Below are 15,803 nucleotides of genomic sequence, written 5' to 3'. Positions count from 1 at the left end.
TTTGTTCGTGGTGATGCTTCCTAAGGCCCACTTGACTTCACACTCCAGGATGTCTGGCTCTAGGTGAGTGAGCACACCATTGTGATTATCTGGGTCATGAAAATCTTTTTTGTACAGTTCTTCTGTGTAATCTTGCCACTTCTTCTTAATCTCTTCTGCTTCTGTTAGGTCCATACCATTTCTGTCCTTTATTGTGCACATCTTTGCATGAAATGTTCCCTTGGTATCTCTAAGTTTTTGAAGAGATCTCTAGACTTTCCCATTCTATTGTTTTTCTCTATTTCTTTGTACTGATCATTAAGGAAGGCTTTCTTATCTCTCCTTGCTATTCTTTGGAACTCTGCATTCAAATGGGTGTATTTTTCCTTTTTTCCTTTGCTTTTTTGCTTCTCTTCTTTTCATAGCTATTTGTAAGTCCTCCTCAGACAGCCATTTTGCTTTTTTGCCTTTCTTTTATTTGGGGATGGTCTTGCTCCCTGTCTCCTGTACAATGTCACAAACCCCCGTCAGTAGTTCATGAGGCACTCTATCAGAACTAGTCCCTTAAATTATTTCTCACTTCCACTGTATAATTGTTAGGGATTTGATTTAGGTCATACCTGAATGGTCTAGTGGTTTTCCCTACTTTCTTCAATTTAAGTCAGAATTTTGCAATAAGGAGTTCATGATTGGAGACACAGTCAGCTCCTGGTCTTGTTTTTGCTGACTGTATAGAGCTTCTCCATCTTTGGCTGCAAAGAATATAATCAATCTGATTTCAGTGTTGACTATCTGGTGATGTCTATGTGTGTTTGCTATGACCAGTGCGTTCTCTTGGCAAAACTCTATTAGCCTTTGCTCTGCTTTATTCTGTACTCCAAGGCCAAATTTGCCTGTTACTCCAGGTGTTTCTTGACTTCCTACTTTTGCATTCCAGTCCTGTATAATGAAAAGGACATCTTTTTTGGGTGTTAGTTCTAGAGGTCTTGTAGGTCTTCATAGAACAATTCAACTTCAGCTTCTTCAGCACTGCTGGTTGGGGATTGGTATTACTGGATTGTTATTATTAAACCCTATCTCACAGGTGAGGAAACTGAGGCCTAGAGCGGTCACAGCCCATGAAAGGCAGGGCTGGGGTTCAATCCCAGGGCTGTCTGGCTCCAAAGCCCTGTCTTACCACGCGAGGCAGCTCCCAGTGTCTTTACGGTCAGATCACTCATCTAGCAGACATCACAGCAAGTCCGTTTTCCTCTCTTGGTCTCACCTTCCTCTTCTGGAAGCTGGGAGGAGTAGTTACATGTGCTAAAGGCTGTCCTAGTGACTGGAGAGATGTGGGGTGGGGCAGGGGGGTCAGCCTGGGAAGACTTTATGGGGGCATTGAACAAGAGTTTAAAGGAAGAGGGGAGCAGAGGCAATGGGTTATTGGGTTCAATCTAACAGACAAAAATAAGATTGTGTGTATGATTTCCTAGCTGCCAGTCCAACTAGGAAAGGCCAAGGAGACCGTGGTGATGAGTCAGTTAAAAAAACTTTGTCTCAAATCATACTTAGCAGGGGATGGTGCACGTGAGAAGCACAGAATGCATTTCTATGACAGCAATGGGGCTGTTCAGGGGTCACTCTGAAAGAGAGCCCAGGCCCAGGAAGGAAGGCATATAGGAAGCCCTGGGGTGGAGTTTGTAACCTGAGTTTGTCCAGCTGCTGGTCAGGTCCTCAGGGCGCATGGTGCCCTTTACCAACACTTAGAGACTCTTGGAGAGACGTGGTCTCCTGCCTAGGTGTGGCGGCGGGGGCACAGGGCCCGGCTCCAGCCGCAAGGCTGCGACCCCAGCTGGGACCATACTGGGCACAGGGGCGTGAACCTCCAGGCCCTCATCTCCCCCTACACTCTGGCCCACGCATGGGGCAGGGGCAGGGGTCGTACCAGTGCCCCAGAGGAGCGGCCGATCCAAGAATCCAGGCGGCGGGGAGGGAGGAAGTCTCCCGGACAGCAGCCAAGCCTGGGCCAGGCCCGGGATGCCAGGCCTGGGGAGTCCGAGCCCGGCGCTGTCCGGCTGGGTCCCTCTGGCTCCAACGCTGGGGATCTGGTCGGGGTTGCTGGAGGTCCCCGTCCTCAGACCCCGCCCTCAGCCTCGCGCACCCCTTCCCCAGCCGCCGCCCCACCCGTAGTGTCCGCTCCAGGTCCCCGCTTCCGTCCCTTCCCCCACACCTCGCGCGGGGCTCTGGCCCCCTCCGGCCTTGCAGTTCTCCGGCCGGCCCCGCCTCGCCCCGCCCCCTTGTCCAGCCCCGCCGCGAGGCCGGCCCTGCCCCTCCCCGCGACTTCGCCATTCCTGGGCAGGCCCCGCCCCACCCTCGGCTTCGCCCCGCCCCGCGCCCTCGCAGTTCCAGGGCAGGCCCCGCTCTTCCCCTTCGGCAGGCCCCGCCCCGCGCCCGCGCCCCGCCCCGCGCCCTCGCCATTCCAGGGCAGGCCCCGCCCCACCCCCTTGGCAGGCCCCGCCCCGAGGCCTCGCAGTCCAGGACAGGCCCCGCCCCCTGTTTCCGCTGGCGGCGGCAGTGGCGGCGGCGCGCGAGCGCGATCGAGCAGGACCCCACATTCCTGGGAGCTCGGTGAGTGCGGCCCGGGGCAGGCAGGGCGGCGGGCCGCGGGCCGGGGGCTCAGGAACGAGCAGGGTTATAGGTCCGGGTTGGCGGGGGGCGGGCCGGCAATCCCCCGACCCGGTCCGCGGAGGGGCGAGCGGCCCAGGGCGCCCCTGGAAGGGGTGTCGGGGGCGGCAGTGGGCCAACTGAGGGCGGGGTGGGATCTGCGCCCTGTGAGGGGGCGGCAAGCCGCCTGAAGGGCACGAAGTGTGCGGGGCCCGGTAACCGGGCGAGGAGGGGTCTTCACGGGAAAAGGCTCAGAGGAGGACCTTCCGGGAACGGGGTGCGGGAGTGGCCGGCGGAACCCTAGGCGGAGGGATGGGGGTCTGTAGGATGCAGCAGGAAGGCGGAGCTCCGGAGCTGTCAAGAGGTTCTGACTGTGGAACCCAGCGGGACGGCCGGGGGAGGTCCCTTCAGCGCCCCCAGGGAAGGTCGGGAGCTCGGGCAGGGCTGGGTACCGCCTGCAGCCCCGGAACTCCCCGACCACCTCTTGGGCCACCGCTGGCAGGTCGGCACTCAGTGACAGGGCTTTGGCAGGCGCCGAGGTCTGGGATGTAGCCCATCTGTGCATCCAAGTTTGGGACTTTAAAAAACTTTCTGTGGTTATAAAGAAATTAAAAAGTCCAAACAAGAATCTGGCTCCTTACCAAGAGCAGTGTTTGTAGTTGTGTATTTCAGAGCTGGAGTCTTGGATCTCCTGTCTTTGGAAAAGATACTGTCCGTTCTCCGTCTCTTTCCCCAATGCTGCTAGTGTCTGGGGAGGTTTGAAGCATTAGAGTACTATGGGGTCCCCTGGGCTGGGTAGACCTTTCCTCCCCATACCCCAAACATGGATAAGACTTCAGAGAACCAAACTGTTTATGAGATGGTGCCCTTCTGACAGGCAGCTGTCCCCCTCCCTGGGGTGACTCAGGTATTTCCTCCTCCAGGAAGCTTTCCTGGACTAGTGGAGAATACTGAGGACTCACGCTCCGATCCCTGCATATCAGCCAGCTTCCCTCTCTTTACTAAAAATAACCACAGAGAATGTTTTGTATGTATGTTCTGCTATAAAGATGTGTAGTCAACTTGTCATTGTAAGTAATGGGAAGGGGAGGAGACATATTATGGACAATTTCAAACAATGGCCTGGACAAATCATTTATATTTAGCTAAGGAATGCAGCCAGGGAGGCAGACCGTTCACACTGGCTTCCTACCCTCTGCCGGGTCCTGGCAGGGCCCATGCAACTGAGCTGTGGGTTGGAGGGGTGAGCGAGGGAGGAGGGTTGGGGTGGATAAAACTTGAACAGTGATTCAGTTCTACAATCGCTTGTTGAAGACCTGCTGTGTGCAAGGCCAGGAACAGCTGAGAGTGAACCAGAATGGAGAGAGGATTTTTTTTTGATCTGATTAAATCATATTTTATGGGCTGGCTTCCCTGGTGGCTCAGCGGTAAAGAATCCGCCTGCAATGCAGGAGACGTGGGTTTGATCCCTGGGTTGGAAACATCTCCTGGAGAAGGAAATGGCAACCCACTCCAGTATTCCTGCCTGGAAAATCCCATGGACAGAGGGGTCCATGGGGTCGCAAAGCGTAGGACATGACTTGGTGACTAAACAACCGCAGCAAGTCATATTTTAATCTTTAAGTTAATGAACACATTTTTATTTTTTTACATAATTTAAAAAATTTTTGAAATAAAATTTTTTATTTCTTTGGTTGCTTTGGATCTTCATTGCAGCACTCAGAGTCTTCGATCTTCGTTGTGGCATGCAGGACCTTTAGTTGCATCGTGTGAATCTAGTTCCCTGACCAGGGATCGAACCTAGGCCTCCTGGAGTATGGAGTCCTAGCCAGTGGGGCACCAGAGAAGTCCCTAAGCAAATGTCGTTTTAAATTGCCCCCTTATAGTTTAGGAAAATGAAGCTCAGAGAGAATAAATGACTTCCCTGAGGTCACTGAACGCGTAAGTGGGAGAAGCAGAACTTGAACCCGTGGCTTCTGACCCCTTAGGCTGTGTTTTCTGCTATGTCAGCTGCCTCTGTCATTCTTCACTGTTGAACCTGGAAGACTTGGGCTCTGACCTTCGTCCTAACGTCGCCTAATTGTGCAACCCTGGGCAAGTTACCGCTCCTCTCCAGGCCTCTCTTTGTTTTTTGAATTTGGTCATGCCCCAGGGCTTCTGGCAGTTCCCTGACCAGAAATCGAACCTGTGCCCCTTGCATTGGACGCTCAGCGTCCTAACCGCTGGATCTCCAGGGAAGTCCCCAGTCCTCTCTTTTGGATGCTTATGGGTTAAAATGTTTTTAGGGTCTCTTCCATCTTTGGCTATCTAACAGTGTAAAATCTATCAGCAGCCAATCAGTGAGTTAATGTGTTCTTTGTTTATTTTCTATTTTTAATTGTGGTAAAAAGAATGCATAAAAATGACCATCGTAACCATTTAAAAATGTACAGTTCAGTTGTAGGAAGTATATTCACATGGTTCTGCAACAGATCTCCAGAATTTTTTTGTCTGCAAAACTGAAACTGTACACCCATTAAACTGTAGCCCATCCCCTCAGCCCCCGGCTACCTCCACTCTACTCAGTGTGGTTCATTAGGCTCCTACTATGACGGGGGAGCCTGGTGGGCTGCCATCTATGGGGTCGCACAGAGTTGGACACGACTGAAGCGACTTAGCAGCAGCAGCAGAAGCATGTCCTTAATAAATGTTGCCCTTGAGGAATGAATAAGGCAAGTAGGTAGCTGGCTGGAGTGCCAGTCCTCATCCCTGTGAATATAACTTCAGCACCGGCCAGTTGCTCAGTTGTGTTCGACTCTTTGTGACCCCATGGCCCATAGCCTGCCAGGCTCCTCTGTCCATGCGATTTTCCAGGCAAGAATGCTGGAGTGGGTTGCAATGTCCTCCTCCACGGGATCTTCCCCACCCAGGTATTGAACCTGTGTCTCCTGAGTCTCCTGCATTGGCAGGCAGATTCTTTACCATTGAGCCACCTGGGAAGCCCCAGCACCAGCCGATCTGTTCAGTAAATGAGTGAGCAGGTGAGGCCTGGGGCAAGTGCCTTCACCTCTTTGAGCTTTCCCTTGCTGCTTACAAAAGGAGGATAACAATACCAGCTCTCAGGGCTGTTGGAAGGAGCAGTGGGAGCATGTATGTGAAGCATGTAGCTTAGGGCCTCAGACACAGCAGGTGTGCAGTTAAGTGGTGTCTGTTATTTATAACCTAGCTGAGAAGCTAGACTCACAGAGGAGGAGAGGACTTCTTCCACTGTCAAGGCCCAGGCCTGCTGTGGTGGGCACCCCACGGACTGAGAGGGTGTGGATCTAGTCCAGGTGCCTTAGCTGGCACCGCATATCCTTCCTGGGCTTCTCAGATGGCTCCGTGGGTAAAGAACCCGCTTGCTAATGCAGGAGACACAGGAGACACAGGAGACACAGGTTCCATCCCTGGGTCGGGAAGATCCTGGAGGAAGGCATGGCTCCAGTATCCTTGCCTGGAAAATCCCATGGATGGAGGAGGTTGGTGGGTTACAGTCCATACGGTTGCAAAGACTTGGACATGACCAAAGAGACAGAGCACGCACACACACATCCTTCCTACCCAACCTGCCCTGCCTGTCCAGCTTCATCTTCCACTCTCTTCCCCCAGGGATCCCCGGTGCCAGCCAGACTCATCTCCCAGCATGCCTGGCTCATTCCTTCTTTGTCTCTTAGACTGTTCCACTTTCCTGAACTGTGCCTCCCCATTCCTTCCTTCCACTCTTTAGGATCCTACTCATGTCTGAGCTCCTTCACAGAGCCATCCCCAAAGAACCTTTTGGCATTTTATGTCTTCATCTCTCCTGGCTTTGCCACACTGCTTGGGGGTGATTCTTTAATGTGTGTCTTAGTACAAGAGTCTCTGCTGGGACTTCCTTGGTGGTCCAGTGGATAAGACTCTGCACTCCCAATGCAGGGGCCTGGGTTTGATCCCTGGTCGGGGAACTAAGATCCCACATACTGCAAGTTAAGAGTTCGTATACAGCAACTAAGTCCACGCACCTCAACTGGAGAACATGCATTGCAACAAAGACCCAGTTCAGTTCAGTTGCTCAGTTGTGTCCAACTCTTTGCAACTCCATGAACTGCAGCACGCCAGACCTCCCTGTCCATCAACAACTCCTGGAGTTCACTCAGACTCGCGTCCATCGAGTCAGTGATGCCATCCAGCCATCTCATCCTCTGTCATCCCCTTCTCCTCCTGCCCCAAATCCCTCCCGGCATCAGAGTCTTTTCCAAAGAGTCAACTCTTCACATGAGGTAGCCAAAGTACTGGAGTTTCAGCTTTAGCATCATTCCTTCCAAAGAACACCCAGGACTGATCTTTAGAATGGATTGGTTGGATCTCCTTGCAGTCCAAGGGACTCTCAAGAGTCTTCTCCAACACCAGAGTTCGAAAGCATCAATTCTTCGGTGCTCAGCTTTCTTCACAGTCCAAATCTCACATCCATACATGACCACTGGAAAAACCATAGCCTTGACTAGACGGACCTTTGTTGGCAAAGTAATGTCTCTGCTTTTGAATATGCTATCTAGGTTGGTCATAACTTTCCTTCCAAGGAGTAAGACCCAGTGCAGCCAAAATAAATAATAAATAAAGCTTTCTTAATGTTAAAAAGAGTTTGTGCTGATCTACATCTGATGATACAAAACAATAGAATGGGAAAGACTAGAGATCTCTTCAAAAAATTAGAGCTACCAAGGGAACATTTCATGCAAAGAAGGGCACTGCGTATAAGGACAGAAAAAATAAAGGACAGACATGGTATGGACCTAACAGAAGCAGAAGAGATTAAGAAGAGATGGTGAGAAAACAAAGAAGAACTATACAAAAAAGATCTTAATGACTCAGATAACTGTGATGGTGTGATCACTCACCTAGAGCCAGACATCCTGGAGTGTGAAGTCAAGTGGACCTTAGGAAGCATCACTCTGAATAAAGCTAGTGGAGGTGATGGAATTCCAGCTGAGCTATTTCAAATCCTAAAAGATGATGCTGTTAAAGTGCTGCACCCAGTATGCCAGAAAATTTGGAAAACTCAGCAGTGGCCACAGGACTGGAAAAAGTCAGTTTTCATTCCAATCCCTTAGAAAGGCAATGCCAAAGAATGCTCAAACTACCGCACAATTGCACTCATGTCACATGCTAGCAAAGTAATGCTCAAAATTCTCCAAGCTAGGCTTCAATAGTACATGAACCGAGAACTTCCAGATGTTCAAGCTGGATTTAGAAAAGGCGGAGGAACCAGGGATCAAATTGCCAATATCCCTTGGGTCATAGAAAAAGCAAGGGAATTCCAGAAAAACATCTATTTCTTCTTCATTGACTATGCCAAAGCCTTTGACTGTATGGATCACAATAAACTGGAAAATTCTTAGATGGGAATACCAGACCACCTTTACCTGCCTTCTGAGAAATCTGTATGCATGTCAAGAAGCAACAGTTAGAACTGGGCATGGAACAACAGACTGTTTCCAAATTGAGAAAGGAGTGTGTCAAGGCTGTATATCGTCACCCTGCTTATATATAACTTATATGCAGAATACATCACATGAAATGCCGGGCTGGATGAAGCACAAGCTAGAATCAAGATTGCTGGGAGAAATATCAATAACTTCAGATATGCAGATGACACTACCTTTATGGCAGAAAGCGAAGAGGAACTAAAGTCTTTTGACGAAAGTGAAAGAAGAGAGTGAAAAAGCTGGCTTAAAACTCAACATTCAAAAAACGAAGATCATGGCATCTGGTCCCATCACTTCATGGCAAATAGATGGGGAAACAACAGAAACAGTGACAGACTTTATTTTCTTGGGCTCCAAAATCACTTGTAACGGTGACTGCTGCCATGAAATTAAAAGATGTGTGCTCCTTGGAAGAACAGCTAGGACAAACCTAGACAGCATGTTAAAAAGCAGAGACGTTACTTTGCCAACAAAGGCCCCTATAGTCAAAGCTATAGTTTTTCCAGTTGTTATGCATGGATGTGAGAGTTGAACCATAAAGAAGGCTGAGGGCTGAAGAATTGATGCATTTGAACTGTGTTGTTGGAGAAGACTCTTGAGAGTCCCCTAGACTGCAAAGAGATCCGACTAGTCAATCCTAAAGGAAATCAGTCCTGAATATTCATTGGAGGGACTGATGCTGAAGCTGAAGCTCCAATACTTTGGCCACCTGATGCGAAGAAATGGCTCATTAGAAAAGATCCTGGTGCTGGGAAAGACTGAAGGCAGGAGAGGATGAAATGGTTGGATGGCATCACTGACTTGATGGACATGAGTTTGAGCAAGCTCTGTGAATTGGTGATGGACAGGGAAGCCTGGCGTGCTGGGATTCATGGGGTTGCAAAGGGTCTGACATGACTGAGCGACTGGACTGAACAGATACAAAAATGAAAATGGTAAAGGTCCTTGTTTTCATGGGGCACATAATGCAATAAAGGGTTAAGAAAGATCTTCCTAAAAATGACAGTTCAAAATATAAGGTGAGCAGCCTATGAAAGTATAATATGGATTCAAACGGGGTTGGAGTTGATCACCCTGATTCTAGAGGAACACATCATGTACCAGGTGGTGTTTGACACGAACACTGAAGGACCGCTTTCCTTTCAACAGAAGGAAGGAAGGGTGAGCCTGAGGAACAGCACTGAGGAAGTGCTGGGGCTTTGAACAGCTCAGTGGGGCCAATGAGTAGATTGTGTTGGGGGAACCTTGAACCTTCTAGAATCCCAAGTTTGCATCTGTAGCACCATTTGTGCACGAGCCTGGCTTTCTCCAGAGTCATGTTTCCACGAAGGGCCAAATGTTTCCTGTATATATCTTCGCATCCCAAATTAACCACACTTTCAACTTCTGCAACAGTTTAATCTCTCACTTGATGGCCATTTTTCACCAAGTTTTTATTGCTCCTCGAAAGTAACTTTGGGGCTTTCACTGGTGGCTCAGTGATGTAGAAGTCACCTGCCCGTGCCAGAGATGTGGGTTCAACCCCTGGTCTGGAAAGATCCCACATGCCTCGGAGAAGTAAGCCCATGCACTCCAACTTTGTATTCTAGTACTTTAGTGCCTGAGAACTGCAACTACTGAAACCTGTGTGCCCTAGAGCCCGTGCTCCACAACAAGAGAAGCCACAGCAATGAGAAGCCCATTCATCGCAGTGAGAGTAGTCCCTGCTCCCTGCAACTAGAGAAGAGCCCACATAGCACAAAGACCCGGCACAGCCAAAAATAAATAAATAAATAAAATTATATAAAAAAAGGAACTTTGGATGTAGCAGAGATGGATGCAACAAAGTGGCCTCAGAGGGTCTCTCTCCTGTCTCAGTCAACTTACACACTTTCAGATATAGGAAACTTTGTCTCACTGTGAGTGGTCAGAATTCCAGACATTAAATCCTTTGGATGCCAAGGGTCTACCACAGGGATGGCAAATACCTGGCACAGATACTCTTACTGTTAGAAGGGCCCCTAGCAGACATCACTAATCCATCTTGGGTGTCTTTCCCGCTGAGTCTTTAGCACCCACCACCCGCTGAGTGCTTTCCAGGTGGCACTAGTGGTAAAAAATCTGCCTGCCAGTTCAGGTAGACGAAAGAGATGCAGGTTCGATCCCTGGGTTGGGAAGATCCCCTGGAGGAGGGCATGGCAACCCACTCCAGTATTCCTGCCTGGAAAATTCCATGGACAGAGGAGCCTGGCACGCTACAATCCAAGGGGGCGCAAAGAGCTGGGCACGACTGAAGCGACTTAGCATGCACCAGCTGAATGGACTATCACAGCAGCCAAAACCCATTTGCCCTTCTGGCCTTCTCCAGTTGTTGAATGAATAAGGTTTTTCTTTTTTTTTTAATATTTTATTTGGCTGCGCCTAGGAGAGTCTTAGTTGCGGCTTGTGGGATCTAGTTCCCTGACCAGGGATTGAACCTGCGCCCCTGCATTGGGAGCGCAGAGTCTTAGCCACTGGACCACCAGGGAAGTCCTAATGAGTGGGTTCTTGATGGGAGAGACTGCAGACCAAAGAATGGCCGTTGCTGGACAGATTTCGCCCTGGAGTGCCTTCACAGCAGGTAATGACCTAGTGTTTTGTGTATTTTCCTGCAGAAATATCCTGGGATCGTCTCTGATCTGTCAGCCGTCAAGGTGTTTGCAGGAAATTCAAGGAGAAAACAGGTCAGTGCCGGTCTGGGTTCACCGTGTGGTGGGGCCTCTGAAAGTCTGAGTGTTATAAACTGTTTAAAGCCAGAGTCTCTCTTGCCCTTTCACTGTGGGTTGGGGGCTGAGGATGGACTGGGATGTTGACATTTTCTAGCTGTCTCTCTGCCCCCCAGCTCTTGACTTTGAATTGATAAGCCCCTCAAATTGGGCTTTTGGGGGCCAGGGAGATAGTGCCTCCTCCTCGCTGTTTCTGAGTGGTAGCCGGCAGTATTCTTAATTTCTTTCTTCACCACCCTGATGGTAGGGAGGAAGCCTGGGGGAATACAGGAGAGGCCTTTAACTTCCTGCTTCCTGTCTCCTCCTGGCAGTGGGCTTGGGAGCCAGGGTGGAGGACCTCCCACCAGCCGGCCAGAAAAGAATCTCTGGGAATCTGGCCAGTCCCACCTGTATCTGTTCCTCTTTACTGGGCCCTGCAGGAAAGCCTCTAGCCCTCCGGGTGGGCACCCTCTGCCAGGATGCTCACCAGGGGTCCTCATCTCTGCTCCTGCAGGCTCCGGGGGGATATTGCTGGTAGCTTCTTTCTTCCCACCACCTGTGTGTTGAGGCCCCTGCGGAGCTGGATGTGGGTGGCAGCCTACCCAGGCTTCTGCTGTGGATGGTGCTGATTCAGGTTCCAGCGCTGCTGCCTACAGACCTGGGTCTTTTAATGTTTTACCTGATGTGTGTTTTATCCTGTGGCTTCCTCCTGCTGGGTGGTTTGTGAATCTCTTACCTTTCAGAACCTGACTGCGTGGTGGAGGGGGTGGTGTGGTGATAAGGGTGGTGGGTGGGAAGTTTTCTTGTCAAGAGTCCCTTCTTTGTGAGTCCCAGCACAGCTGTTTGGAGCCCCAGGAGCAGCCTCGGGCCTCTTACTGGCCTGTTGTGCTTGTCACACGACACTCAGGTGCCAGAATTCATATTTGTCATCGTCATCATCTGCCAGTGTCAGTACGTCCACAGCTAATTTAGGTTTCCTTGGTGGCTTAGACGGTAGAGAATCTGCGTCTGATGTAGAAGATCTGGGTTCAATCCCAGGGTCAGAAAAATCCCCTGGAGAAGGAAATGGCAACCCGCTCCAGTATTCTTGCCTGGAAAATCCCATGGACAGAGGGGCCTGGCGGGCTACAGTCCATGGGGTCGCAAAGAGTCTGACACGGCTGAGTGACTCACACACACACAGACACACCTAATTTAACATGGCTGCAGCATTGAATCTTGCTTTTACTCTCATTTAGTGTCCACGAGGGTCCTGCGGGGTAGCTCGCATTTCCCGTTTCGCAATGGCAGCAGTTAAGTGGAGCGCAGGCCAGAGACTTGCCTAAGACCACATCTTTAGTGCTGGGGGCGGGGTCAGCGGCTCAACAAGCCCCCAGCCCTGCCATCCCAGCTGACCTTCGGCCCCTCCTATCAGGCCAGGGAATCTGCTCCTGTCCCTCCTTGAGTCTGCAGTCTGCTGCAGCCAGGATGTAGGCTCTCATTCTAAGTCATTCCCCGCTCCCTTGGGGCCTGGCAGGGGAGGGGGGGGTGTGCTTTCAGTCTGCCGCCCTGGGATTTGGGGCACCGCCTACAGGACGACTGGCTGGCAGCCGGCACGAGGCCAGGCCGAGGGAAGCCAGTCTGCTGAAAATCCGGTGGCGGGGATGGAGGGAATTGTGCACAAGTGGGTGAGGGTCATCGCCGGTCCTGCCTTGTCCTGCCCCATCACAGAAATCCCACAGGGCCTGCCTGGAGGGGCCCTGCCAAGCCCAGCATGCTGGGAAGAGCCTCGAGGGAGGAGCCGGACAGCTGAGCATCACTTGCCATCTAGCCAGACGGCTGTCCTTCTGTGGGTCTGTGCTGAAGGCAGAGTCGGGGGTCTGAGTAAAGGCCCTTCTGGACAGGAAGTTTATCCCCTCCTGAGGCTTTCTCAGGCTTTGATTTAGCTAGGTCTTCTCCTGCGGTTGAGCCTCTGGAGTGGTGACCAGCTCCGGGTGGAAGGTCGTCTACCTTTGCCTGGTTAGGTGACCTGGGGCAGGCCTGTCTCCTCCCCTCCATCGCTCAGATGCCTTCTGTGTCTGGCCTTGAGGTGGACGGAGGATGGAAGGACGAGGTTAATGAGTGAACCAGAGCTCTGAGTCCTGATGGAAGCTGGGCTGGGGGCTGAGGATGTCCACAGAGACGGCTGCCCGGCTGGTTAGCTAGCGGCCTGACTTCTGTCCTGCGCTGACGCCTCTGTGGCCACTCTCATTTCACCTGCTTCCTGCCCCAGCCTGATGAGTTTAGGAGGGAGAGCCCCCATCTCTGGGCTCCAGCCCAACACATTAATAGTCTGAGTGTCAGTTAGAGCCCCTGGCTTCCCAGGTGGCTCAGATGTAAAGAATCTACCTGCCACAAAAGAGACGTGGGTTTGATCCCTGGGTCGGGAAGATCCCCTGGAGGAGGAAATGGCAACCTGCTAAAGTATTCTTGCCTGGAGAATCCCATGGACAGAGGAACCTGGTGGGCTACAGTCTATGGGGTTGCAAAGAGTCAGACACGACTGAGCGACTAACATCTTCTTAGAGCCCCAGTCTGGTGGAATGAGAACATCCGCCAGGTGGAGGCTGGCTTCCCCCTGCCCTCCTCTCAAACCAGATCTGCAGCCCAAACTCAGTGGCACTGGTGGGGCTCTCGAAGAGGCAGCCAGGAGCTGCGAGTCTGCGGGCTCACCTATCACCACGTGCGCTTCGGTCCCCGATCAGCAGCCACGTGTCGATGAGTTTTTTTTTTTTTTTTTTTTAATAATTTTTACTTATTGGCTGTGCTGGGTCTTCGTTGCTGTGTGAGGGCTTTTCTCTAATTGCGGAAAGGGGGGAGCTACTCTCTAGTTGCGACGCACAGGCTTTTCATCGTGGTGGTTTTTCTGGTTGCAGAGCATGGGCTCTAGGCACGTGGGCTTCAGCAGTTGCGGACCCCGGGTTGCTAGAGCACAGGCTCAATCGTTGTGGTGCTTGGACTTAGTCGGGCTTCCCAGGGGTAAAACACCTGCCTGGCCAGTGCAGGAGACGTGGGAGACTCAGGTTCCATCCCTGGGTTGGGAAGATCCCCTGGAGGAGGGCATGCCAGCCCACTCTAGTATTCTTGCCTGGAGAATCTCTGGACAGAGAGAGGAGCCTGATGGGCCCCGGTTCATGGGGTCGCAAAGAGTCAGACACGACTGAAGCAACTTAGCACACTCACATAAACTTAGTTGCTCCGAGGCATGTGGGATCTTCCCAGACCAGGGATTGAACCAGTGTCTCCTGCATTGGCAGGAGGATTCTTTACTGCTTAGTCACTAGGGAAGTCCTAGAGATGAGTTTTGAGTGTCTGGCTTAATACTGTCTGTGTGTTTGAGGTTCCCACCCCCTCCCCACTCCCTTTCCAGGACATGGAAATTTATTGCACTTTGAATACTTGCTTGCTTTCTGAGAGTCTTGTAATCATCTCTACACCCAGTGTCAGCATTTGTAAAAATATCTGACCTTGTGCTGCAAGCAGGAAAGGATAGCGGTGGAGAGCCGCCCAGGGGGTCTGAAGAGTCAGACATCTCAGCCGGTCCCTGGAACCCCCCACTTGTTGGGGAGGCTTGGCTGTCACTGCAGGAAGACTGAGGGTCCCTCAGCCCCCCATGTAGGATCTTGATGTGTTTCTGGCCTTGGCCTTGGCAACGCAGGGCCACTGCTAACCCTCAAAGCACTTTGTGCAGATTCAAAAAATGCACTGACTCAATGGACATGAGTTTGAGCAAACTCCAGAAGACAGTGAAGGACAGGGAAGGCTGGTGTGCTGCAGACCATGGGGTCGCAAAGAATCAGATATGACTTAGTGACTGGAAAACAACAGGTGAAAAAGAAAATAAATTAGAGTGAGTAAATTGTTGTAAACCTGAACAACGTCCCTCTCCACCTGGGCCAGCCTTCTGGAGCCCTGGCGGGCAGTGGCCCTGTGCTTGTGCGTCCGTCCCAGCATAGCTTGTGCTCCCTGCAACCCCGGGAGGAGAGGGGGTTGGGTTCAGAGCTGGGGAGAGGGCCTGGGGTGGGAACGGGCCTCTGAGAGCAGTGGACGGGGAGGGGCGTGATCTCAGGGGGTGCTCAGAACAAGGGTAGAACCGGGTGTGGCTGTACATGTGTGTCAGTGAGTGTGTGTGTGTCAGTGAGTGTGTGTGTGTGTATGTCTGTGTGTATGTGTGAGTGTGTGTTTGTGCTTGTCTGAGTATGTGTGTGTGTATGTCTGTGTGTATGTGTGAGTATGTGTTTGCTTGTCTGAGTATGTGTGTGTGTCAGTATGTGTATGTATTTGTATGTGCGAGTATGTGTTTATGTGTGAGTATATGTGTGTGTGTGGGCGTGTGTGTGTGTGCGCAAGTATGTGTGTGCACGAGTGTGTGTTTATGTCTGTGTGTATATGTGTGTGTGTCTGTGAGTATGCATGTGTGAGTGTGTATACGTGTGTGTATGTGTGTGTATATGTATGTGTGTGTGTCTGTGAGTATGCGTGTGTGTGCGAGTATATATGTGTGTGTATGTGTGTATCTGTGAGTATGCATGTGTGTGTATGTGTACGTCTGTGAGCATATGTGTGTATGTATGTGTAAGTGTGTGCGAGTATGTGTGTGCACACGTGTGTGTCTATGTGTATATGTGTGTGTCTGTGAGTGTGTGTGTCTGTGAGTATGCATGTGTGTATATGTGTGTGTGAGTATATGTGTGTGTATGTGTGAGTGTGCATGCAAGTGTGTGTGTCTGTGTGTGTCTGTATGCATGTGTGTATGTGTGAGTGTGTATGTGTATGAGTATATCTGTGTGTATATGTGTGTCTTTGAGTATGCGTGTGTGTGAGTGTGTGCGAGTAATGTATGTATGTCAGTGTATGTGTGTGTGTGCGACTATGTGTGTGCTTGTCTCAGCGTGTTTGCACGTGTGGGTTTGTCTAGAAGGGCATTCTCCTGCATTGTTCTCTTAGCTGAGAGGCC

At 51.1% G+C, this 15,803-nt stretch overlaps 1 protein-coding gene and 1 non-coding gene across 3 annotated transcripts in view; one reads left to right on the top strand and one right to left on the bottom strand.

The window, feature by feature from the left end:
* Positions 1-2,528: 2,528 nt before the first annotated feature.
* Positions 2,529-15,803, top strand: part of TSPAN9 (tetraspanin 9) — a 187,549-nt gene continuing 174,274 nt past the window's right edge. Inside the window, exons 1-2 of one of the 2 annotated variants that reach the window (XM_052640233.1) lie at positions 2,529-2,586; positions 10,739-10,807. The gene's annotated coding sequence lies outside the window, so the exon portion shown is untranslated. The remainder of the gene's footprint in view (positions 2,587-10,738; positions 10,808-15,803) is intronic. The other variant, XM_052640234.1, reaches the window with a different exon arrangement.
* TRNAG-CCC (transfer RNA glycine (anticodon CCC)) lies at positions 10,541-10,612 on the bottom strand. Its single transcript has one exon. It is a non-coding gene; the product is annotated as a tRNA-Gly (tRNA).

The sequence above is a fragment of the Budorcas taxicolor genome, chromosome 5, assembly GCF_023091745.1.
Source record: "Budorcas taxicolor isolate Tak-1 chromosome 5, Takin1.1, whole genome shotgun sequence".
Lineage (NCBI taxonomy): Eukaryota > Metazoa > Chordata > Mammalia > Artiodactyla > Bovidae > Budorcas > Budorcas taxicolor.
The sequence above is the reverse complement of the archived record's forward strand: the minus strand, read 5'-3'. Positions and strand labels throughout refer to the sequence as shown.